This window comes from Hordeum vulgare, chromosome 2H, assembly GCF_904849725.1.
Source record: "Hordeum vulgare subsp. vulgare chromosome 2H, MorexV3_pseudomolecules_assembly, whole genome shotgun sequence".
NCBI classification, from domain to species: Eukaryota; Viridiplantae; Streptophyta; class Magnoliopsida; order Poales; family Poaceae; genus Hordeum; species Hordeum vulgare.
In genome coordinates this window covers 29,639,448-29,663,899 of record NC_058519.1, presented here as the reverse complement: position 1 = coordinate 29,663,899, position 24,452 = coordinate 29,639,448, and the positions used below count along the sequence as shown (strand labels likewise).

At 44.4% G+C, this 24,452-nt stretch overlaps 1 pseudogene; it reads left to right on the top strand.

The window, feature by feature from the left end:
- The window catches only part of LOC123425186, a 29,511-nt pseudogene extending 19,370 nt beyond the window's left edge, over nt 1-10,141 (top strand).
- The last annotated feature ends 14,311 nt before the right edge of the window (nt 10,142-24,452 follow it).

The window sequence follows — 24,452 nt, the reverse complement described above, 5'->3', positions numbered from 1 at the left end:
ATTAGTTATTATTATATTTCTTAGTTCATGATAATCGTTTATTATCCATGCTATAATTGTATTGATTGGAAACACAATACTTGTGTGGATACATAGACAAAACACTGTCCCTAGTAAGCCTCTAGTTGACTAGCTCGTTGATCAAAGATGGTCAAGGTTTCCTGGCCATAGGCAAGTGTTGTCACTTGATAACGGGATCACATCATTAGGAGAATCATGTGATGGACTAGACCCAAACTAATAGACGTAGCATGTTGATCGTGTCATTTTGTTGCTACTGTTTTCTGCGTGTCAAGTATTTTTTCCTATGACCATGAGATCATATAACTCACTGACACCGGAGGAATGCTTTGTGTGTATCAAACGTCGCAACGTAACTGGGTGACTATAAAGATGCTCTACAGGTATCTCCGAAGGTGTTAGTTGAGTTAGTATGGATCAAGACTGGGATTTGTCACTCCGTGTGACGGAGAGGTATCTCGGGGCCCACTCGGTAATACAACATCACACACAAGCCTTGCAAGCAATGTAACTTAGTGTAAGTTGCGGGATCTTGTATTACGGAACGAGTAAAGAGACTTGCCAGTAAACGAGATTGAAATAGGTATACGGATACTGACGATCGAATCTCGGGCAAGTAACATACCGAAGGACAAAGGGAATGACATACGGGATTATATGAATCCTTGGCACTGAGGTTCAAACGATAAGATCTTCGTAGAATATGTAGGATCCAATATGGGCATCCAGGTCCCGCTATTGGATATTGACCGAGGAGTCTCTCGGGTCATGTCTACATAGTTCTCGAACCCGCAGGGTCTGCACACTTAAGGTTCGACGTTGTTTTATGCGTATTTGAGTTATATGGTTGGTTACCGAATGTTGTTCGGAGTCCCGGATGAGATCACGGACGTCACGAGGGTTTCCGGAATGGTCCGGAAACGAAGATTGATATATAGGATGACCTCATTTGGTTACCGGAAGGTTTTCGTGCATTACCGGAAAAGTTTCGGGCTCATCGGTAGTGTACCGGGAGTGCCGGGAGGGGTGCCGGGGACCATCGGGAGGGGTGTCACGCCCCAAGGGGTCTCATGGGCTATGGGAAGAGATAAACCAGCCCCTAGTGGGCTAGAATAAGTTCCCACTAAGGCCCATAAGGTTTGAGAAGGAAAAAACACAAGGTGGAAAGAGTTTCCAAGTGGGAAGGTGGAATCCTACTCCAAGTAGGATTGGAGTAGGACTCCTCCACCTCCAATTTCGGCCAAACCTTTGGGTTTTGAGGCTGCCTCCTTCCCTCCCTCCCACCTATATATACGGAGGTTTTAGGGCTGATTTGAGACGACTTTCTCACGGCTGCCCGACCACATACCTCCATAGTTTTTCCTCTAGATCACGTTTCTGCGGAGCTCGGGCGGAGCCCTGCTGAGACAAGATCATCACCAACCTCCGGAGCGCCGTCACGCTGCCGGAGAACTCTTCTACCTCTCCGTCTCTCTTGCTGGATCAAGAAGGCCGAGATCATCGTCGAGCTGTACGTGTGCTGAACGCGGAGGTGCCGTCCGTTCGGTACTAGATCGTGGGACTGATCGCGGGATTGTTCGCGGGGCGGATCGAGGGACGTGAGGACGTTCCACTACATCAACCGCGATCTCTAATCGCTTCTGCTGTACGATCTACAAGGGTACGTAGATCGCTCATCCCCTCTCGTAGATGAACATCACCATGATAGGTCTTCGTGCGCGTAGGAAAATTTTTGTTTCCCATGCGACGTTCCCCAACAGCATTATGAGGTGATCTCTCACTAAAATTTCAAGACGAAATTGTGTTCTCCCCGACTGTGCACCGTTGCTACAGTTCATCGTTTCGAGACACCACGTGATGATCGGGTGTGATAGACTCAACGTTCACATACAACGGGTGCAAAACAGTTGCGCACGCGGAACACTCGGGTTAAGCTTGACGAGCCTAGCATGTGCATACATGGCCTCGGAACACATGAGACCGAAAGGTCGATCATGAATCATATAGATGATATGATTAGCATAGGGATGCTTACCACTGAAACTATGGTCAACTCACGTGATGATCGGACTTGAGCTAGTGTAAGTGGATCATGAACCACTCAAATGACTAGAGAGATGTACTTTTTGAGTGGGAGTTTAGCGAATAATTTGATTAAGTTAAACTCTAATTATCTTGAACATAGTCTAAGTCCACTTTGAATATATTTGTGTTGTAGATCATGGCTCACGCGACAGTCACCCTGAATTTTAATACGTTCCTAGAGAAAGCTAGGTTGAAAGATAATGGAAGCAACTTTGTAGACTGGGCTCGTAATCTTAAGCTAATCTTACAAGCTGGGAAGAAGGATTATGTCCTTAATGTTGCGCTAGGAGATGAACCACCCGCTACGGCTGATCAGGATGTCAAGAACGCTTGGTTAGCACGTAAAGAGGACTACTCAGTAGTTCAATGTGTAGTCTTGTATGGCTTAGAATCGGGACTTCAACGTCGCTTTGAGCGTCATGGAGCATTTGAGATGTTCCAGGAGTTGAAGTTTATCTTTCAGAAGAACGCCCGGATCGAGAGGTATGAGACCTCCGATAAATTCTATGCTTGCAAGATGGAGGAGAACTCGTCTGTCAGTGAACATGTGCTCAAAATGTCTGGGTACTCAAACCGTCTAGCTGAGCTGGGGATTGAACTCCTGCAAGAGGCTATCACTGACAGAATCCTTCAATCACTGCCACCAAGCTATAAAGGCTTTGTGTTGAACTACAACATGCAAGGGATGAACAAGTCTCCCGGCGAGTTGTTTGCGATGCTGAAAGTCGCAGAGTCTGAACTCCGTAAAGAGCATCAAGTGTTGATGGTGAATAAGACCACTAGTTTCAAGAGAAACGGCAAAGGCAAGAAGGGTAATTCAAAGAAGAGTGGCAAGCCTGTTGCCAATCCGACGAAGAAACCCAAAGCTGGACCTAAGCCTGAAACAAAGTGTTACTATTGCAAGGGTATGGGTCACTCGAAGCGCAATTGCCCCAAGTATCTGGCAGATAAGAAGGCGGCCAAAGAAAAATTAGGTATATTTGATATACATGTTATTGATGTGTACTTAACCGGCTCTCGTAGTAGTGCCTGGGTATTCGATACCGGTTCCGTTGCTCATATTTGCAACTCAAAACAGGAACTGCGGAATAGACGAAGGCTGGCGAAAGATGAAGTGACGATGTGCGTAGGAAATGGTTCCAAGGTTGATGCAATCACCGTCGGCACAGTTTCACTTCAGTTACCATCAGGATTAGTTATGAACTTGAATCATTGTTATTTAGTGCCTGCGTTGAGCATGAACATTATATCTGGATCTTGTTTATTGCGAGACGGTTACTCTTTTAAGTCAGAGGATAATGATTGTTCTATTTCTATGAGTAACATCTTTTATGGTCATGCACCCAATGTGAGAGGATTGTTCATATTGAATCTTGATAGAGATACACACATACATAACATTGAGACCAAAAGAGTTAGAGTTAACAATGATAGCGCCATATTTTTGTGGCATTGCCGCTTAGGTCATATTGGTGTAAACCGCATGAAGAAACTCCATGCCGATGGACTTTTGGAGTCACTTGACTTTGATTCACTAGACACGTGCGAACCATGCCTCATGGGCAAGATGACTAAACCTCCGTTCTTCGGAACAATGGAGCATGCAAGTGACTTGTTGGAAATCATACATACCGATGTGTTTGGTCCGATGAGCGTAGAGGCACGCGGCGGATATCGTTATTTTCTCACCTTCACTGACGATTTGAGTAGATATGGTTATGTCTACTTAATGAAGCACAAGTCTGAAACATTTGAAAAGTTCAAGCAATTTCAGAGTGAAGTTGAAAATCATCGTAACAAGAAGATCAAGTTCCTACGGTCTGATCGTGGGGGTGAATATCTGAGTTTCGAGTTTGGTGCTCACTTAAGACAATGTGGAATTGTTTCACAGTTGACACCGCCTGGAACACCACAGCGTAATGGTGTGTCCGAACGTCGTAATCGTACTTTATTAGAGATGGTGCGATCTATGATGTCTCTTACCGATTTGCCCTTATCATTTTGGGGTTATGCATTAGAAAGAGCTGCATTCACTTTAAATAGGGCACCATCAAAATCTGTTGAGATGACACCATACGAACTGTGGTATGGCAAAAGGCCAAAGTTGTCGTTTCTTAAAGTTTGGGGATGTGATGCTTATGTCAAAAAGCTTCAACCTGAAAAGCTGGAACCCAAAGCGGAAAAGTGCGTCTTCATAGGTTACCCAAAAGAGACAGTTGGGTACACCTTCTATCTCAAATCCGAGGGCAAAGTGTTTGTTGCTAAAAACGGAGCTTTTCTCGAGAAGGAGTTTCTCTCGAGAGAATTGAGTGGGAGGAAGATAGAACTTGACGAGGTTGTCGAACCTCTCATCCCTCTGGATGGTGGCGCAGGGCAAGGGGAAACCTCTGTCGTTGCGACGCCGGTTGAGGAGGAAGTTAATGATAATGATCATGAAACTCTGGTTCAAGTTTCTGTCGAACCACGCAGGTCGACGAGACCATGTGCTGCTCCAGAATGGTACGGTAATCCCGACTTATCAATCATGTTGTTGGACAACAATGAACCTGCAAATTATGAAGAAGCAATGGTGGGCCCAGATTCCAACAAATGGCTAGAAGCCATGAAGTCCGAGATAGGATCCATGTATGAGAACAAAGTGTGGACTTTGGAAGTACTGCCTAAGGGCCGCAAGGCTATTCAGAACAAATGGATCTTTAAGAGGAAGACGAATGCTGACGGCAATGTGACCGTTTATAAAGCTCGACTTGTGGCAAAGGGTTTTTCACAAGTTCAAGGAGTTGACTACGATGAGACATTCTCACCCGTAGCGATGCTTAAGTCCGTCAGAATCATGTTAGCAATAGCTGCATTTTTTGATTATGAAATCTGGCAGATGGATGTCAAAACGGTGTTCCTTAACGGTTTCCTTAAGGAAGAATTGTATATGATGCAACCCGAAGGTTTTGTCAATCCTAAGAATGCTAACAAGGTGTGCAAGCTCCAGCGATCCATTTATGGACTGGTGCAAGCATCTCGGAGTTGGAACAAACGCTTTGATGAGGTGATCAAAGCATTTGGGTTTATACAAGTGGTTGGAGAATCTTGTATTTACAAGAAAGTGAGTGGGAGCTCTGTGGTGTTTCTAATATTATATGTGGATGACATATTGCTGATTGGAAACAACGTAGAGTTTTTGGAGAGCATAAAGGATTACTTGAATAAAAGTTTCTCTATGAAGGACCTAGGAGAAGCTGCTTACATTCTAGGCATTAAGATCTATAGGGATAGATCAAAACGCCTGATAGGACTTTCACAAAGCACATACCTTGATAAAGTTTTGAAGAAGTTCAAAATGGAACAGTCCAAGAAAGGATTCTTGCCAGTTTTACAAGGTACGAGATTGAGTAAGACTCAGTGCCCAACAACTGATGAGGATAGAGAGCATATGCGCACCGTCCCCTATGCTTCAGCCATAGGTTCTATCATGTATGCAATGTTGTGCACTAGACCGGACGTTAGCCTGGCCATAAGTATGGCAGGTAGGTTCCAGAGTAATCCAGGAGTGGATCACTGGACGGCGGTCAAGAATATCCTGAAGTACCTGAAAAGGACTAAGGAGATGTTTCTCGTGTATGGAGGTGACGAAGAGCTCTCCGTAAAAGGTTACGTCGATGCAAGCTTTGACACAGATCCAGACGACTCTAAGTCGTAAACCGGATACGTATTTATTTTTAATGGGGGTGCGGTAAGCTGGTGCAGTTCCAAGCAAAGCGTCGTAGCAGATTCTACATGTGAAGCGGAGTACATGGCTGCCTCGGAGGCGGCTAAGGAGGGTGTCTGGATGAAGCAGTTCATGACGGATCTTGGAGTGGTGCCAAGCGCACTGAATCCAATAACCTTATTCTGTGACAACACGGGTGCCATTGCCTTAGCAAAGGAACCACGGTTTTACAAGAAGTCCAAACACATCAAACGACGCTTCAACCTCATCCGCGACTACGTTGAAGGGGAGGACGTAAATATATGCAAAGTGCACATGGATCTGAATGTAGCAGACCCGCTGACTAAACCTCTTCCACGGGCAAAGCATGATCAACACCAGAACTGTATGGGTGTTAGATTTATTACAATGTAATTCGCATGATGATGTGAGGGCTAGATTATTGACTCTACTACAAGTGAGAGACTGTTGGAATTATGCCCTAGAGGCAATTATAAATATAGTTATTATTATAATTCCTGTATCAAGATAATCGTTTATTATCCATGCTATAATTGTATTGAATGAAGACTCATTTACATGTGTGGATACATAGACAAAACACTGTCCCTAGCAAGCCTCTAGTTGGCTAGCCAGTTGATCAAAGATAGTCAGTGTCTTCTGATTATGAACAAGGTGTTGTTGCTTGATAACTGGATCACGTCATTAGGAGAATCACGTGATGGACTAGACCCAAACTAATAGACGTAGCATGTTGATCGTGTCATTTTGTTGCTACTGTTTTTCTGCATGTCAAGTATTTGTTCCTATGACCATGAGATCATATAACTCACTAACACCGGAGGAATACTTTGTGTGTATCAAACGTCGCAACGTAACTGGGTGACTATAAAGATGCTCTACAGGTATCTCCGAAGGTGTTCGTTGAGTTAGTATGGATCAAGACTGGGATTTGTCACTCCGTGTGACGGAGAGGTATCTCGGGGCCCACTCGGTAATACAACATCACACACAAGCCTTGCAAGCAATGTGACTTAGTGTAAGTTGCGGGATCTTGTATTACGGAACGAGTAAAGAGACTTGCCGGTAAACGAGATTGAAATAGGTATGCGGATACTGACGATCGAATCTCGGGCAAGTAACATACCGAAGGACAAAGGGAATGACATACACGATTATATGAATCCTTGGCACTGAGGTTCAAACAATAAGATCTTCGTAGAATATGTAGGATCCAATATGGGAATCCATGTCCCGCTATTGGATATTGACCGAGGAGTCTCTCGGGTCATGTCTACATAGTTCTCGAACCCGCAGGGTCTGCACACTTAAGGTTCGACGTTGTTTTATGCGTATTTGAGTTATATGGTTGCTACCGAATGTTGTTCGGAGTCCCGGATGAGATCACGGACGTCATGAGGGTTTCCGGAATGGTCCGGAAACGAAGATTGATATATAGGATGACCTCATTTGATTACCGGAAGGTTTTTGGAGTTACTGGGAATGTACCGGGAACGACGAATGGGTTCCGGGAGTTCACCGGGGGGGCAACCCACCCCGGGGAAGCCCATAGGCCTTGGGGGTGGCACACCAGCCCTTAGTGGGCTGTTGGGATAGCCCAAGAAGGCCCTATGCGCCATAGGAAGAAAATCAAAGAGAAAAGAAAAAAAAGGAGGGGGTGGGAAAGGGAAGAAGGACTCCACCCACCAAACCAAGTTGGACTCGGTTTGGGGGGGGGGAGACCTTCCCCCCTTGGCTCGGCCGACCCCCTTGGGGCTCCTTGAGCCCCAAGGCAAGGCTCCCCCTCTTCCCCCTATATATACGGAGGTTTTAGGGCTGATTTGAGACGACTTTTCCACGGCAGCCCGACCACATACCTCCACGGTTTTTCCTCTAGATCGCGTTTCTGCGGAGCTCGGGCGGAGCCCTGCTGAGACAAGATCATCACCAACCTCCGGAGCGCCATCACGCTGCCGGAGAACTCTTCTACCTCTCCGTCTCTCTTGCTGGATCAAGAAGGCCGAGATCATCGCCGAGCTGTACGTGTGCTGAACGCGGAGGTGCCGTCCGTTCGGCACTAGATCGTGGGACTGATCGCGGGACTGTTCGCGGGGCGGATCGAGGGACGTGAGGACGTTCCACTACATCAACCGCGTTCACTAACGCTTTTGCTGTACGGTCTACAAGGGTACGTAGATCACACATCCCCTCTCATAGATGGACATCACCATGATAGGTCTTCGTGCGCGTAGGAAATTTTTTATTTCCCATGCGACGTTCCCCAACAATTAATCAATACTATGTCAGTTGTTCTTTTGGCAACTGCCCCTTTTGTAAACCGCCATGTACTGGGTATAAATATCCCCAGTTTTTATAAATGAGAGATTACTGTTCATTCCAATCATTCGCTTCCCCTCTCTCTCGTTTATTCTTAACAAACACAACAAATCTCGCATCTCAAACACATCTGGTGAGCTGCCTTTATCTGAAACCGGCAAACATCTGAAACAAATATTTTGTCAAATTTGGGCGTGTTTTCCTTCAGGTTGGAAAGGGGCTGTCCAAGGATGACAAGGCACAGAAACTCACATTGCAGCATTGGCTCGAGGCGGTGAGTGTCTCCTCATTTCTTTTCTCATATGCTGCGATTTGTTCATGTTCTTACTGCCATAAGTGGTTATGTTTTATTTACCACGCAATGAGCTGATGTTGGTTGGTATTCGAATTGTCATTGGAGATTGACCCGCGCCACCGCTACGGCCACAACCTGCACTACTACTATGATTGCTGGCTCCATAGTGAAAGCAAACAGCCGTTCTTCTACTGGTGAGTTGGCTCATTGAACACATCTCTGAATATTTCAGCCAACGAATGGAATGTGCACTTATGATCGCTAAAACTCCAGGCTTGATGTTGGAGAAGGCAAAGAGATCAATCTTGAAGGCAAGTGCTCCCGGTCCAAGCTTCTGAGCCAGTGCATCAAGTACCTCGGTCCGGTAGGTAGTGTTCACAATCATTGAGTGGAGGACTCAACTGACCAGAGGTTATTGCAACGCATATGTGGTGGCTAACAGGGAGAGTGTATTTAAACTGTGCAGAAGGAAAGAGAGGACTATGAAGTCGTAACTGAGGACAACAAGTTCATGTACAGGAAAAGCCGGCAAATAATCGACACGTCCTTCGGCCCGAGAGACGCAAAGTGGATCTTTGTTCTTAGCACATCTAAGAGCATGTATGTTGGTCAGGTAAATATGCAGTTATGTTGGTCAGGTAAATATAATCAACTCTATAAATGTCAGTTCGGTGTGTAATATGAATGAATCTTGCCATTATGAATTGCAGAAGAAGAAAGGTAAATTCCAGCATTCTAGCTTTCTTGTCGGGGGAGCTACTTCTGCTGCTGGGAGACTGGTTGCTGAAAATGGGACACTCAAGGTATGTATGCGATTTTATTATCTGCAAACAGCTTTTACATCCAGTTTTATCAGGTAACATGCTGACACCATCTTCTGAACTTTATTGTTGGCGGGCTATTTGGCCTCACAGTGGTCACTACCGCCCCACAGAGGAGAATTTCCAGGAGTTTAAAAGCTTCCTGAAGGACAACTTGGTTGATCTCACTGATGTTAAGGTGAGCACCCTATAATATGATTCAGACAAAAAATACACATCTCCTCCGTGTCTATAGATTGTAGCATTGTGGTCTTACTACATGTTTCAAATTGCTGCAGATGAGCCCAGCAGAGGAGGATGAGGAATTTTGGGTAGCCTCAAAAGGTTCGCCTAGGAGAACGACAAAATGAAGATGACCCTGTTGCACCTGAAGAAACTGGCCCTCTTCAGAAAGCACAACTTGTTCAACCAACATCTACAAAGAGCGAAAAACTCGAGGAACCAGCGGTGGCAACACCGGGTTCATCAGAAGATGCCAAAGCTACTGAAGCCTCCACTAGCAGCCACATGTCTGAAAATGACCTACAAAGGGGAGAGCAGGCACCGGTGTCGCGCGAGAAGATCCTTCAGAGGATCAACTCCAAGAAGGACATGAAATCATACCAGCTTGGCAAGCAATTGTCTTTCAAGTGGTCAACCGGGGCAGGCCCTCGGATCGGGTGCGTGCGCGACTACCCTTCGGAGCTCCAAGCGCACGCACTTGAGCAAATGAACCTGTCACCAAGGTGGGCCACCGGGTCTGTGTGTACTCGGTTTGCCTCACCACTGAGGCGAAGCTTCAACTCCATTGTGACAAGGGGGTGTGAGAATGAGACGTCCACGCCGAGAGGAGAATTCCGGTCACCTGTGCAGCATGGTGTAGTTGCATATGAGAGGTGAAATGAGCACACTTGCAGTTGCAGCTACCTGAAGCGCCCCCAATCAAGTGGAAATACTGAAATGCATGCAGATGTGTGTGATAGTAGGAAAAATAAAGTAACATACTGCGTGCGTAGATGCAGATGCTGTTAGTGTAATCCGGATGATATGCATACACATTGTTTAGTTGACGTCTATTACAGCTGCTTTACGTTAGATAATTCTTTTATTCTTTTATCATTGATGAGAACAATGACTCAATGAAAAAAATAAGCATATGTGTTCCCCTCATGTTTTAATGGCGCTTCAGAATTGTGGGAGATTATCACAGTTGCCAAATTGCTGCCCTTATAAAGGGCTAAATCTTATATCTCTCCCTAATCTCTCCCTACTAATAAAGCAAATGCGGTTTCTCGTCATCCGTCTTGAAAATTACCCCTAAAGTTTGCATAAATTACCCACCATGCCACCGGTAAGTAACTAAAACGTTTCACAAAGCGAAAAATCTTGAACTGGGCCGGCCCATGTAAAAACCTCCTATATTACGCTCTGCATGCTGGGAGAATTTCCAACACACCATATGGGCCGGCCCATGCACACGCGCCTGCTTTTAGTTCCCTTTATTTATTTATTTTCAGTTCCTTTTTATTTTTTTATTTTAAATAATTTAGAACTTCAAATAATCTTTAATATTTTAATAAACTGAAAATTATAAATCAACATATTTAAAAAATTAAAATGTTTGTGACTTCAAAAACTGCTCGGAGTTTTGTGAAAAATGCTCGCATATACAATAAAATGTTTGCAATTTTAGAAAAATGTTTGTACAATAAGAAAAGTCCATGATCTCAAATAAAATTCCATGTATTAAAAATTATTAAAGGCATTTAACAAAATGATTTCTAATTCAAAATATGTTAATGCATTTAAAAAATGTCCTAAAATTTTAAAAATAGCTAATGCCTGTTTTGATAGTTTCTTTGTTTATTTAAAATTTTCCGTTCCATTTTTGTTTATTTATAATTTAAATAATTTAGAATTACAAAAACTTTTACATATTAAAAAATAGGAATTTTGAATTAAAATGCTGACGAATTTTTATTTTGAATTAAAATATGGTTCAAAAAAGCGCCGGATTTTAATATTTTTTTTCCAAATTCCAAAACAATGTCCATGAATTTAATAAATATATTACTGATTTATAAAAATGTTTGTTTATTCAGAAAAACTTCATGCGTTTCAAAAAATGTTTGTGAATTTAAAATAAAATCCTCCAACATCAAAAATTATGTTCATCTTTTCTTGAATTGGTCGCCAATTCGAAAGAAAATATTTAAACCCGTTCAAAACATAAAAAATATTCACGATTTTTACTAAATGTTTGTAAATTGTAAAAAATGTTCTCAATTTTAAAATTGTTTCCATATTTGTAAAATTGTTCACGAAAGATCTAATGTATGTAATTAAACCTTAATGCTTCTAAGTCTTTGTGACAATATACATGTGTGAATTTTGAAAATTTACTTTTGGATGGATCGGATTATTATTGTATGTTTGCTAAGAAAAAATGTTGAAATTCAGAATAAATCCTTGAGTTACCAAGATTTTTAACAACCATGATATATATATTTTTTAAATGTAAAGATTGCTTCAACTTGTGAATAAATTTAAAAGAAGAAACATTTTCTTACATTTGTGCACAAAATTTCTAAATCAAGCGATGATATGTGAACATAATGTGGTCACCATCATTGAAGATTATGTTTTTTTTCTTCCGTGGCAACGCACGGGCCATTTTACTAGTGGACTATTAAAGCATCTACAGTGCCGGTTTATAAATCTGGCCCTCAAACACCTGGAGCGTCCGGACACGTATGTGGGCACTCACCGACCAGCCCTTAAATTTCTTCGTCCACATTCTTTCATGTTTCATCTCCTAGATCCATACAAAAGTCATGCAACAGAAAATCTCCTACTCTTCGTCGTCATCAGCCGCAGCCTTTGCCGCCGCATGCACCGCCTCCATCTGCTGCTGACGAAGACGCTCCGCAGGTGACTCCGAGCTGATGGAGTTCATGATGGCCAGCTGCTACGCCCGCAGATCTACGTCCTCCTACATCATCGGCGCCTCCTCCCTCACATCCAACGCTGGCGCCTCCTCAAACGGCTCCTGCTCCTCCTCCCCCACACCCACCATTGATGCCTCCTCCGCTTGCTCCTCCTCCTCCTCCTCTTCCTTCTCCACATCCTCCTCCTCTTCCCCCTCCACCTCATCCTCGTCCTTGAAATCCTCCATTGGATCCAGAGGTAGCCCCGCGGGCCTTCAGAGTTGGACCTGCTCAAGGAGACAAAACAGGTACTGGATCGTGTAATGGCGGTGGCGTGGGGGCATGGCTGTCGGCTGCGGCGGACGGGAGGAGGAAAATGTGGAGGGTAGGATTTGGGTGTCGGCAATCGGCTTAAATAGCCGGGGTAGGATAACCAGCCCGCCGTTGCGGCGCCACACGACGTTCACACTGTGGCAATAGAGGAGGCGTCCGTCGAACCACCAGGTTTTCGGACGATTTCGCGTGGGTCCATATCAGCAGGCCGACGTGGCTTGTGTGCCCGGGCTCCTCAATATTTGGGCTGGATATAAAGAATGCCGCACAGTCCAGGCGTTTGAGTCTGGTTTTAAAAGGTATGTTTTAGTCGGAATTCCGTGACCGATTTGATCGGACGTTTGAAAAAAGCATGAGGGGTCATGTTGTAGATGTTCATAGTGTGCTAACGAAAGTTGATGTGATGATGATATCATTGTGCTCTGAGGTCTGATGTTGACAATCGCATTACGTAGCACATCATGACATGCATGGGCGGAGCCGTCGATCTCTTGGATCCTGTTCCTCTCGTCTCGTGTGTGTTCACGTCTGACGAGAAAAATCACACTGATCGTCTGATGCGTGGACGTGACGAATTGGTAAAACGTCAAAATATAACTTGCCCTCGAGTCGCAGGTGATCGATCATACGACGTGATTTGGTCCAAGTGATGCTAGATGGACGATCACCGCGAGCTCCGTACACTGTTCTTTCTGTACCTGAGAACGGTATTGCAACGTCAGCAGAGCTACATCTTAGACGTGATCGACTAGCTTGTTCTTTTTTTTTTCCTACCTGAGCAGAAGAAAATGTAGTGCATGCAGCTAGCATGGCATAATGCAGTGCTAGCATAAGCAATGTGATGAAACGGAGACTCTCCAATCAATGCGTTCATGTGCTCTCAAATACTTCCTTTGTTGCTAAATATAAGTCCTTTTAAAGATTTCATTAGAAACTACTTCCTCCGTTTCTAAATATAAGTCTTTTTAGATATTTTACTAGAGGACAACATACAGAGCAAAATTAAAATGAATCTACACTCTAATATATGTCTATATACATCCGTACGTAGTCTTCTAGTGAAACCTCTATAAAGACTTATACTCCCTCTGTCCCAAAATAACTGTCTCAACTTTGTACTAGCTCTAGTATAAAATTGTACTAAGCTTAAGACACTTATTTTGGAACGGAAGAAGTATTTAGGAACCGAGGGAGTACATATAAAACAAAATAAATGAATATACATTCTAAAGTATGTGTATATACAGGGCCGGCCCTGAGGGGGGCAGCAGGGGCGGCCGCCCCGGGCCCCCATGATCGAGGGGCCCCCTCCCAGGTAATTACACGAAGGTAAAGCAACCCATAAAGATAAAAATAGGAAAATAAGTATTGCAATCCAGATACAAATAGGAAGGCCCCCTAAAAAAGATACAAATAGGAAGGGTCGACAGGTAACATCGTATTTTATATGCATCTAAATCGCTTCAATCAGCGTATGATAAGGAGGGAAAAAAGAGTAGACACGCACGTAAATCACGTCGGGCGTTATTATTACAAGACACTCTCCTATTATCTGTTCCCCGGTTTCAAACTCCAGATCCCAAGTCGCACAGGGCAGACTGGTCTCCCGACGTTGAACGCAGCGACGAAGTAGCACACACATCGGCTAGCCCCTGAAAACTGACACTATCGTAGTAGGGGCACACATACATCGCCGAGCCTGCCACCAGCCACCACCTTCGGATCATCGCCGAGCGTCCAGCCACTAATGCCGATCTAATAAATCCAAGGTATATCATACTGCAATTTTCCTACAATTTTCAGTAATGCGTCGTGTGCTAGAGGAAGAAACAGTTTGAGAAAGAAACAGTATGATAAAACTGGTAGCCAAGAAGGAATTTTAGAAGTTGGAAGGATTTCCATTTTAAATATTAGTTTTTAATTGAGCACTTCTTTGAAGAAACTATTTAAAAACCTCACATGTTTAAAGATTTATTCGGATTTACATACTGTGTATCTGTGATTGTTGCATTGCCAAAAAGATGCTTTTCCACTTGAAATTATTGAAGAACAATTATGGATAAACAATGGCCCAACATAGCTTAAACGATTAGGCAACATTATGTATCGAGAAGAAATCAATGGATGAGATTGACACCGACACAATCAAAAGTGCTTTTGCATCAAAAAGAAATTACAAGAAAATTTGCAGGAAATATGTATCAAGTTATTTTTTATAAATATTGGCTTTTGTATGTATTTAAGTAATTACTGATAATATTGTGTAAATACATATATTATTTATCATTGCTATACTGTTTATATTAAGGGGCCCCAAATCTTACTTTAGCCCCGGGCCCCCAAAATATCAGGACCGGCCCTGTGTATATACATAGATATATAGTTCTTTAGTGTAATCTTTTAAAAAAATGTATATTTAGAAACGGCTTTGCCTGCAACTCAGCCGGCTGAGACATTATTGTCTCACTCGGCTGACGTCACCCGGCGTATTTTTTAATTTAAATAGGAATTTTTAGTTGGTCAGCAGCCCGTTCGTTGTATTTTTTAATTTAAATAGGAATTTTTAGTTGGTCAGCAGCCCGTTCGTTTCCTTCGAATTTTATCTGTTGTGTCTTGTTTCGTGGGCGTTGTCTAATTATGGGCCTTCTCGTAGGGTTTTTTACTAGGTCGAGCTTCCTTCCGTTGGTTGACACTCTGATGCAAAAACAATATGATGTTTCCTGTGAGAAAACATTAGAGTTGGGTCGTGTGGATGTGTATACAGAGTATTTAGAGCGTGCCAAGTAATTCATGTTGAAGTTGAAATCATGAAATTCAAAGTTCAAAATTTCAAAATGACATGTTCAAATTGTGCCCTTTTTAAATCATAATTTTAGAAATAAATATCCTTGAATTTGTTCATAAAATATCATGATTGAAAAGATGGATTTTTTAAAGGAAAAATTAAAAAAAATCCTCATGAGATTAACAATTGCAAAAAGGTGAAAAAAGTTGCGAGTTTAAAACAATATTCACAAATTTAAGAAATGTTCATCGTAGTTGTAATCGGCTAAAATATGATCTACAACTGCGATCCCGCCTTAGAAAAATGCAATTGCAACCCACCTTAAAAACATGCAACTGCGACCTTTCCTGAAAACATGCAGTTGCGACCCCGCCTTACAAACATGTAGTTGGGACCCACCTTAGAAACATGCAACCCCTCTTGGAAACATGCAGTCGCGACCCTGCCTTAGAAACATAAAGTTGCGACCTTGTCTTAAAAACATGCAGTTACGACCTTGCCTTAAAACATGCAGTTGCGACCCTGCCTTAAAAACATGCAGTCGTGACCCCGCCTTAGAAACATAAAGTTGTGACCTTGCCTTAAAAACATGCAGTTACGACCTTGCCTTAAAACATGCAGTTGCGACCCTGCCTTAAAAACATGCAATCGCGACCCCGTCTTTGAAACATGCAGTTGCGACCCTGCCTTAAAACATGCAGTTCGACCCCGTCTTAGTAACACGCAGTTGCGACCTTGCCTTAAAAACATGTAGTTGCGACCCCGTCTTAGAAACATGCAGTTGCGACCTTGCCTTAAAAACATGCAGTTGCGACTCCGTCTTAAAAATATGCAGTTGCGACCTTGCCTTAAAAACATACAGTTGCGATCCCGTCTTAGAAACATGCAGTTGCGACCTTGCCTTAAAAACATGCAGTTGCAACCTCGTCTTAGAAACATGCAGTTGCGACCTTGCCTTAAAAACATGCAGTTGCAACCCCGTCTTAAAAACATGCACTTGTGACCCCTCTTGAAAACATGCAGTTGCGACCCCGCGTTAAAAATATGCAGTTGCGACCCACCTTAGAAACGTACAATTTTGACACCTCTTGATTACATACAGTTGCGACTTCGCCTAAAAACATGCAGTTACGACCCCGCTTTAAAAAACATGTAATTACGTCCTACCTTAGAAACATACAGTTGCGCCCCCTCTTAAAAAACCTAAGAAATCAATTTAAAATCACAAGTAACAAATGAATATTAATCTAAACCAAAATAAATATACTAAAGTTGATAAAAAGGGAAAATAGTGGAACAATGTTCTACTATATATATAGTGAAATAAGGAAAAGATATAGATCTTCAAGAAATGGCCCCGCTTTCAATGCGGGTCGAAACCAGCAAAAACAAAAAACAGTAATTAATCATGAAAAAATTGTTTTAAAAAGTTATTACAAAGATCTTACCCTTTCACCTGCAAAAAAAAGAGCTTGTCCCTAGAAGCTACATAGTGAACAGATGACAACACATGCAAAGAGCAAGCAACGTCCCTTGGATCCTCATCTCTCCTTTTCGTCCGGGTAAAAAAAAGAATAAGAAAGCCCACATATTTTAGCTCAGGCAAAAGAGCAAAGGCTCGACTTAAACTCACACATGGGCTGTTGCTCGTACGAGACGAACCAGGCACCCAGCAGCTCCCGAGATAATGAAAAGAAAAATGAATCTAGCAAATATGAAAGGTGAAAAGTGATTGAGACCATAGTTGAAACTCAGCAAAACCGTTTAGAAACAGTGAAAGTATATGTGGGCATGACGCATCTAGTTTCTTAATGCAGTCAACCAGCTGCAGCTATAGCTCTGCTGTTTCGGCTTCTTTTCTGAGAGAGAGAGGGCATATATCACTAGATGCAAGCTGCAGGCTTGGACGCCACGTCAGCAGTATCTACCAACAATATCTACTCCAGTACAGTATACATTCTCATGTTCGATCTTGTAAAAATGCTATCTGTTAGACATTGTATTACGTATACACATGGTATATATATAAACCATGTGTATTACGATTGTAGGCGTGCGTGTATGGTTTAAACTAGGATATCTTGTTAGGGTCTATCTCTTGTGTTTAACCTTGTAGATAGAGATAGATCCTAACTCCTTGTTGTAATCTCCTAGGACTTGTGCCTTTATTAACACGCACGCGTCCCTGCTAAACGAATACGCTTCAAGCCTTCCTATTTTCACATGGTATAGAGCCTATCTCTTCCACGTCCAAACCTCCTACACCGCGCCGCCCAACCCTTCTCCGCCGCCGCCTCATCTTTCTCCATCGCCGCCGCCACCATGTCTTCATCTTCCCCCACCCACGCTTATGCTCCTCCCTCCCTCGCTGCCCTCGGTCACACCATCACCGAGAAGCTCTCCCGTGACAATTTTCTGGTGTGGAAAGCTCAAGTACTTCCTCACATCAGGGTTGCCGGCCTTCTGGGGTATCTTGATGGTACCACCACGGCGTCCCCTACCGTTCTTCAAACTGAAACGGATGTCGCCGGGAAGAAGGAGATGCTCTCCACCACCAATCCTGCCTACTCCACCTGGTATACCCAAGATCAACAAGTCCTCACCTTCCTGATGGCCTCGCTCTCCCGGGAGGTACTCCTGCAAGTTCATGACATCACCTCATCCACCGGGGTATGGCACATGATCTTGCAGCTCTTCGCTTCTCAATCCCGGGGGCGCGTCATGCAGCTTCGAGGGCAACTCTCCACAACCCGCAAGGGTGATCTCTCTGCGGCCGCCTACTACACCAAGATGAAGGGCTTCGCCGACGAGCTTGCTGCGGTTGGCAAACCCGTAGACGAAGGTGAGGTCGTCTCTCATCTACTCCACGGGCTCGACTCCGACTACAACTCCTTCGTCTCAGCGATCTCCACCCGCGCTGCAGCTGATCACCCCATCGGCCTCGGCGAAGTCTACTCCCTGCTCCTCTCCGCCGAGTCCCGCCTCGAAGCACAAAATACCACGCTCTCCCACTCCATCAACCTTGCGTCAAAAGGGGGGGCTGTGGTTTTTCTGCTCGGCCTGCAGAGGGGCCCGATCATCGCTTCGGCTCCAGCGGCGGTACTCCTCCTCCAGGCCGCGGTGCTGCCTCCCCTCAAGGGCCCCTTGGTCCCCTTGTCTGTCAGATCTGCAAGCTGGACGACCACGGGGCGTGGTCCTGCAAGAAGCTCTTCGACAAAACCTTCAACAACAATCCCAAGCGCCGCGACAAGACTGCCAACACTGCCACTACTGCTGCCTACGGCGTTGACACCAACTGGTACCTCGACACCGGCGCTACCGATCACGTTACCGGCGAGCTGGAGAAGCTGACTGTGCGTGATCACTACACTGGACCTGACCAGATTCATAATGCGAGTGGCCAAGGTATGGAAATTACACATATTGGTCATGCACTTCTTCCTACTCCTCATCAATCCCTCCGGCTAAACAACATCTTACATGTTCCCACCGCATCCAAAAGCCTTCTCTCTGGTCACCAACTTACTAAAGATAATTCTGCATATCTCGTTGTTTACCCCGAGTTCTTTTCTGTTAACGATCAGGAAACGGGGAGAACAATCCTTCAAGGTCCAAGTAAACGTGGACTATACCCCATTGCTGGCCAGTCGGTTGCACCTGGACGCCAACTCCTTGGTGTTGTCAAGCCATCTACCTCTAGGTGGCATAGGCCTCTAGGTCATCCATCAATCCAAGTGGTGCAGCAAATTCTTCGTCACCATAGTCTTCCAGTGTCAAATAAAACTGATCATCACCTTGTTTGTGATGCATGTCAAATGGCCAAGAGCCACCAATTACCTTATTCTCGTTCCACTAGTGTGCCTAATGCTCCTTTAGAGCTAGTTTTCTCAGATGTATGGGGTCCTGGACCTCTTTCCATTGGTAGACACAAATACTATGTCAGTTTCATCGATGATTTTAGCAAGTGTAGTTGGATTTATCTCATCAAAAATAAATCTGATGTCTTCCAAAAGTTTCATATATTCCAAGCTCTAGTTGAACGCTTATTTGATCGTAAAATCATTGCCATGCAAACTGATTGGGGTGGTGAGTATCAAAAGTTAAACCAATTCTTTGAACGTATTGGTATTACTCATCATGTTTCATGTCCCTATGCTCATCAACAAAACGGGTATGCCGAACGCAAACACCGTCACATCGTTGAGGTTGGCCTCTCCCTCCTAGCACATGCATCCATGCCTCTCAAGTTCTGGGATGAAGCATTCCTCACAGCTGTCTACCTTATTAATCGTGTTCCTAGTCGTGTTATTAATAATAAAACACCTTTGGAACGTCTCTTTAAAACTACACCAGACTATTCCTCTCTTCGTATTTTTGGCTGTGCGGTCTGGCCTAATCTTAGGCCCTTTAACAAACATAAGCTGGAGTACCGATCAAAACAGTGTGTTTTTCTTGGTTATAGCGCCCTTCACAAAGGCTATAAGTGTCTTGAGGTTTCCACCGGCCATGTCTATGTTTCTCGCGATGTGATTTTTGATGAGCATATTTTTCCTTTTGTCGCACTACATCCTAATGCCGGTGCTCAACTCCGCAAAGAACTCCTACTCCTTCCTCCACTTCTCCTTAACCATCCACCTCTCTTGACTCCGGAAGAAGTGCATACTAATACTGTGACAATTTCTAATACTGATGTGCCTAACTCTGCTGAAAGTGTGCAGGAATCTATCCATCCAGGGGCTGGCGACGCTGATGATTTTATGTGTGCAGATCCTACTGCAGAAACGGCCTCCACAGCCGATCCGGTCGGCTGTGAAAACAGGGCTGATTCCCCTGCCAAATCAACCTCGGAATCACCTCCTCCTGCTGGCGCTGACACCGCGGTCGGCGTATCTGCGGCTAGCGGGCCACCCTCAGGATCCCGCCGCGCTACCAACGGATCCTGTCCGGTTTCCACGTGCCAACTGCCTCCTGCCACGTCTGCGGATCCGGTCCCGGGCGGCACCGCCGCCGCTCCCGCCTCGGGATCTCCTGCTGTCAGCGGGCCCGCGCTGGTCCCTGGACGTCTGTCCTCTCCCGACCCAGCCTCGGGGTCCGATCGCGCCGTGGCTCGCCAGGGCGTCTCCGCCTCGGGTCTCCCGCGGTTTCGCGCCGATCCACCCGATCGGCCCCAGGAGGATCCTTTTGCGGTTGTCGCGCCTCACGAGGAAACTGCACCCGTCGGCTCTGCTGCCGACACGTCCTCCCATGCAGCGACACAGGATTCGTCGGACTCCACGACTGTGTCCTCCTCGGCGGTCTCTGCTGACCCCCTCGCAGCACAGCGCCATCACCAGCAACCTCTCGAAGCTCTTCCATCATCGTCATCGAGACGTGTTACTACCCGCTCTCGTACTGGTATTGTTAAACCCAAAGAATTTACAGATGGATGTATTCGTTGGGGCTCTTTTTGTGCTACAGGTGAACCGCATAATTTAATAGAAGCACTTGGTCATCCAAAGTGGAAAGAAGCTATGGATGAGGAGTATCGTGCACTCATGGACAACCAAACTTGGCACTTGGTTCCACCTCGCCCAGGTACAAATCTTATTGATTGCAAATGGGTGTATAAGGTCAAACGCAAATCTGATGGTAGTATTGATCGCTATAAAGCACGTCTCGTTGCAAAAGGGTTTAAACAACGTTATGGTCTTGATTATGAGGATACTTTCAGTCCCGTTGTTAAAGCTGCCACCATCAGATTGGTTCTGTCTATAGCTGTCTCTCGGAATTGGTGTATGCGACAGTTGGACGTTAAGAACGCGTTTTTGCATGGTGTTCTGGAAGAGAATGTTTTTATGCGACAGCCACCTGGGTATACAGATTCAAGGTTTCCGCACTTGGTCTGTAAACTGGATAAAGCTCTGTATGGTTTGAAACAGGCCCACGTGCATGGTACTCTCGCTTGTCCTTTAAGCTTCAGTCTCTTGGTTTTCAACCCTCAAAGAGTGATACATCACTGTTTTTTTATTCTCGGAGAGGGGTGACTATCTTTATGCTGGTGGATGACATTATTGTTACTAGTTCCTCTGTACAAGCAGTTGAAGCTCTCCTCAGTGATCTTCGACTTTGCAGTCAAAGATCTTGGACCCCTGCATTATTTTCTTGGTATTGAGGTAACTTCTACTGATAATGGTATTGCTTTATCTCAAGGGAAATATTTGCTTGATCTGCTTCAACGTGTCAATATGAATGGTTGCAAACCTGCCCCTACTCCTTTGTCTACTTCTGAAAAATTATCTTTGTTTGATGGACATCCTCTTGGAGATGGGGATTCTACCAACTATCGCAGTGTTGTAGGTGCTTTGCAATACCTAACTCTTACTAGACCAGATATTTGTTTTTCGGTCAACAAGGTATGTCAATTCTTGCATGCTCCAACCTCTGTTCACTGGACGGCTGTCAAGCGTCTACTTCGGTACTTACAACACTAGTAGAAAACAGGGCATTGAGCCAACCACATTGGACCCGGATTGGATATAAACCGGTTCTAAAGGGTCTGTCCGCTGGGCCCCCTCCCTGCAGCAAATGGCAGCAAGGCCTTTAGGACCGGTTTGTAACACAAACCGGTCCTAAAGGTTTTTGGACCGTTTTCTGCAGCGAGGGGGGCCCAGTGGACAGACCCTTTAGAACCGGTTTGTATCACAAACCGGTGCTAAAGGTTTTCTCATTTTTGCGGCAACTGCGGGGCCCCGCTGTCAGACCCTTTAGCACAGGTTTTTAACACAAACCGGTCCTAAAGCCCTCCCCTATTTTCCACCCCGAGCTCAGCTCCATTTTTTCCAGCTCGAGCTCAACTCCATTTTTGCTCTCTCCTTCCTCTTGGGAGCTCTAATCCATCCCCATTTTTCTCCACCATTTGTCAAGATTGTTGGCACCCATCGGTCCTACGGTTAGCATCAACATTCCCTCTTCCGGCATTGCAAGTTTTGCTCGTTTTCTTGCTCATTTCATTTTTGTTGTGCTAGCTAGGTGTTTGATGAAATGCCTAAGCTAGAGAGAGTTCATCATTTGTTATGTATACATATGCAATTTGAGCTCAAATTTAATTATGATTTGTGGTTTTTTTTAGTGTCGCGCGCCTTGTCCCCTTCCTCACCGCCGTCGATCGCCCCGTCACCGACACAACCTTGGTGAGCCTATTGTTTTTATTTACCAAAACAAATTTTGATTTGTATGATTTACATATTTACTTGTATATAATTTTCTTATTGTGTAAGATTTTTTTATATGTATAGCGCCATGGTTTTGATATCCGTCCCCGTTGGCCCTCGTCTAGTCTATGATTCGGATGTGGTATATTATCTTTTATAACTACATATTTTCATTTCCTGATTATATGACAATTAATTACGCCGACCAACTTGACATAGATATTTTTATCTAGGAGGTAGTGGAACCGGAAATGCCAATCGACCCTATTGTTGAGAAGTTACACTTAGTTGAACAAGAAAATGTTGGCCTGAAAGAAAGATTGAAAAAAACTGAAGAAAGGTTGGAAAAAACTGAAAGAGAGAAGATGACCTTGGAAAAGGTTCTTGCCGGTGTCGTCGATGGTCACAAGAGCGAGATGGACGCAATGCGCGTGAAGATTAGAAAGATTAGAAAATATGCAATTAGTAAAGAGGCTTGGTATCATTATGCCGTCGGGTCAATTGTTACCTTTGTTGCGATTTTGATCGCATTTGTTGTTGTTTTTAAATGCATTAATTAGAGAGAGTTTTTATGGTTGGTTTCAGTGTGTATTTTTATGAGAACTATATATGTATGGTCACTACGCTACTTTGGTTTTAACATGTGATGAACTTTTTGTATTAATTAATTAATTTAGTCATGATGATTTAGCATAATGGTTTTTGATAAATTTATATAATGCAGATGAACCGGCAATGGATGTACAGTGATCGACGTCGTCCCGAATTCCTTAATGGCATGTATAGTTTTCTCAATGTGGCTGAGAAAAACAGGCAGAATGGATTTATTTTTTGTCCATGTAAAAAGTGCCAGAATAAGAGGAATTTCCCTAACTCAAGAACCATACACACCCACCTGTTGCAAGAATGCTTCATGCCCAGTTATTTTTGTTGGACCAAGCACGGAGAAAGAGGGGTTGTAATGGAAGACAATGAAGAAGAAGAGGATAATGATAACTATCCTATGTTCGGTGAACACGGTGATACTGAAATGGGGGAAGACGAGTCTGAACTTGAGGACATTGTTGATGAGTCTGATGATGATCTTCGTCAGGTCATTCGTGAAGAACAGATAAACTGCGCAAGTGAAAACGAGAGGTTGAATTTGGAGCGCATGTTAGAAGATCACAAAAAATTGTTGTACCCAAATTGCGAAGATGGCCAGAAAAAGCTGGGCACCACCCTGGAATTGCTGCAATGGAAGGCAGAGAATGGAATATCTGACAAGGGATTTGAAAAGCTGCTGGAAATAATGAAGAAGATGCTTCCAAGAGATAATGTGCTGCCCTGCAGTACGTACGAAGCAAAGAAGGTTGTCTGTCCTCTAGGATTGGAAGTGCATAAGATACATGCATGCATCAATGACTGCATCCTCTACCGCGGTCAGCACGAGAATTTAAATGCCTGCCCGGTATGCGGTGCATTTCAGTATAAGATCAGGCGAGATGACCCTGGTGATGTTGAGGGCGACGATCGCCCCAGGAAGAGGGTTCCTGCCAAGGTGATGTGGCATGCTCCTATAATACCACGGTTTAAACGTTTGTTCCGAAACAAAGAGCATGCCAAGTTGCTGCGATGGCACAAAGAAGACCGTAAGGAAGACGATATGCTGAGACAACCCGCTGATGGGTCGCAGTGGAGAAACATCGACGATAAGTACGAGGACTTTGCACGTGACGCAAGAAACTTAAGGTTTGGTCTAAGTACAGATGGCCTGAATCCGTTTGGGGAGCAGAGTAGCAGTCATAGCACCTGGCCCGTGACTCTATGTATCTATAACCTTCCTCCTTGGTTATGCATGAAGCGTAAGTTCATTATGATGCCAGTGCTTATCTCAGGCCCGTCGCAACCCGGCAACAACATTGATGTGTACCTGAGGCCACTGGTTGATGAACTTTTAGAGTTGTGGGCTGACGAAGGTGTACGTGTGTGGGACG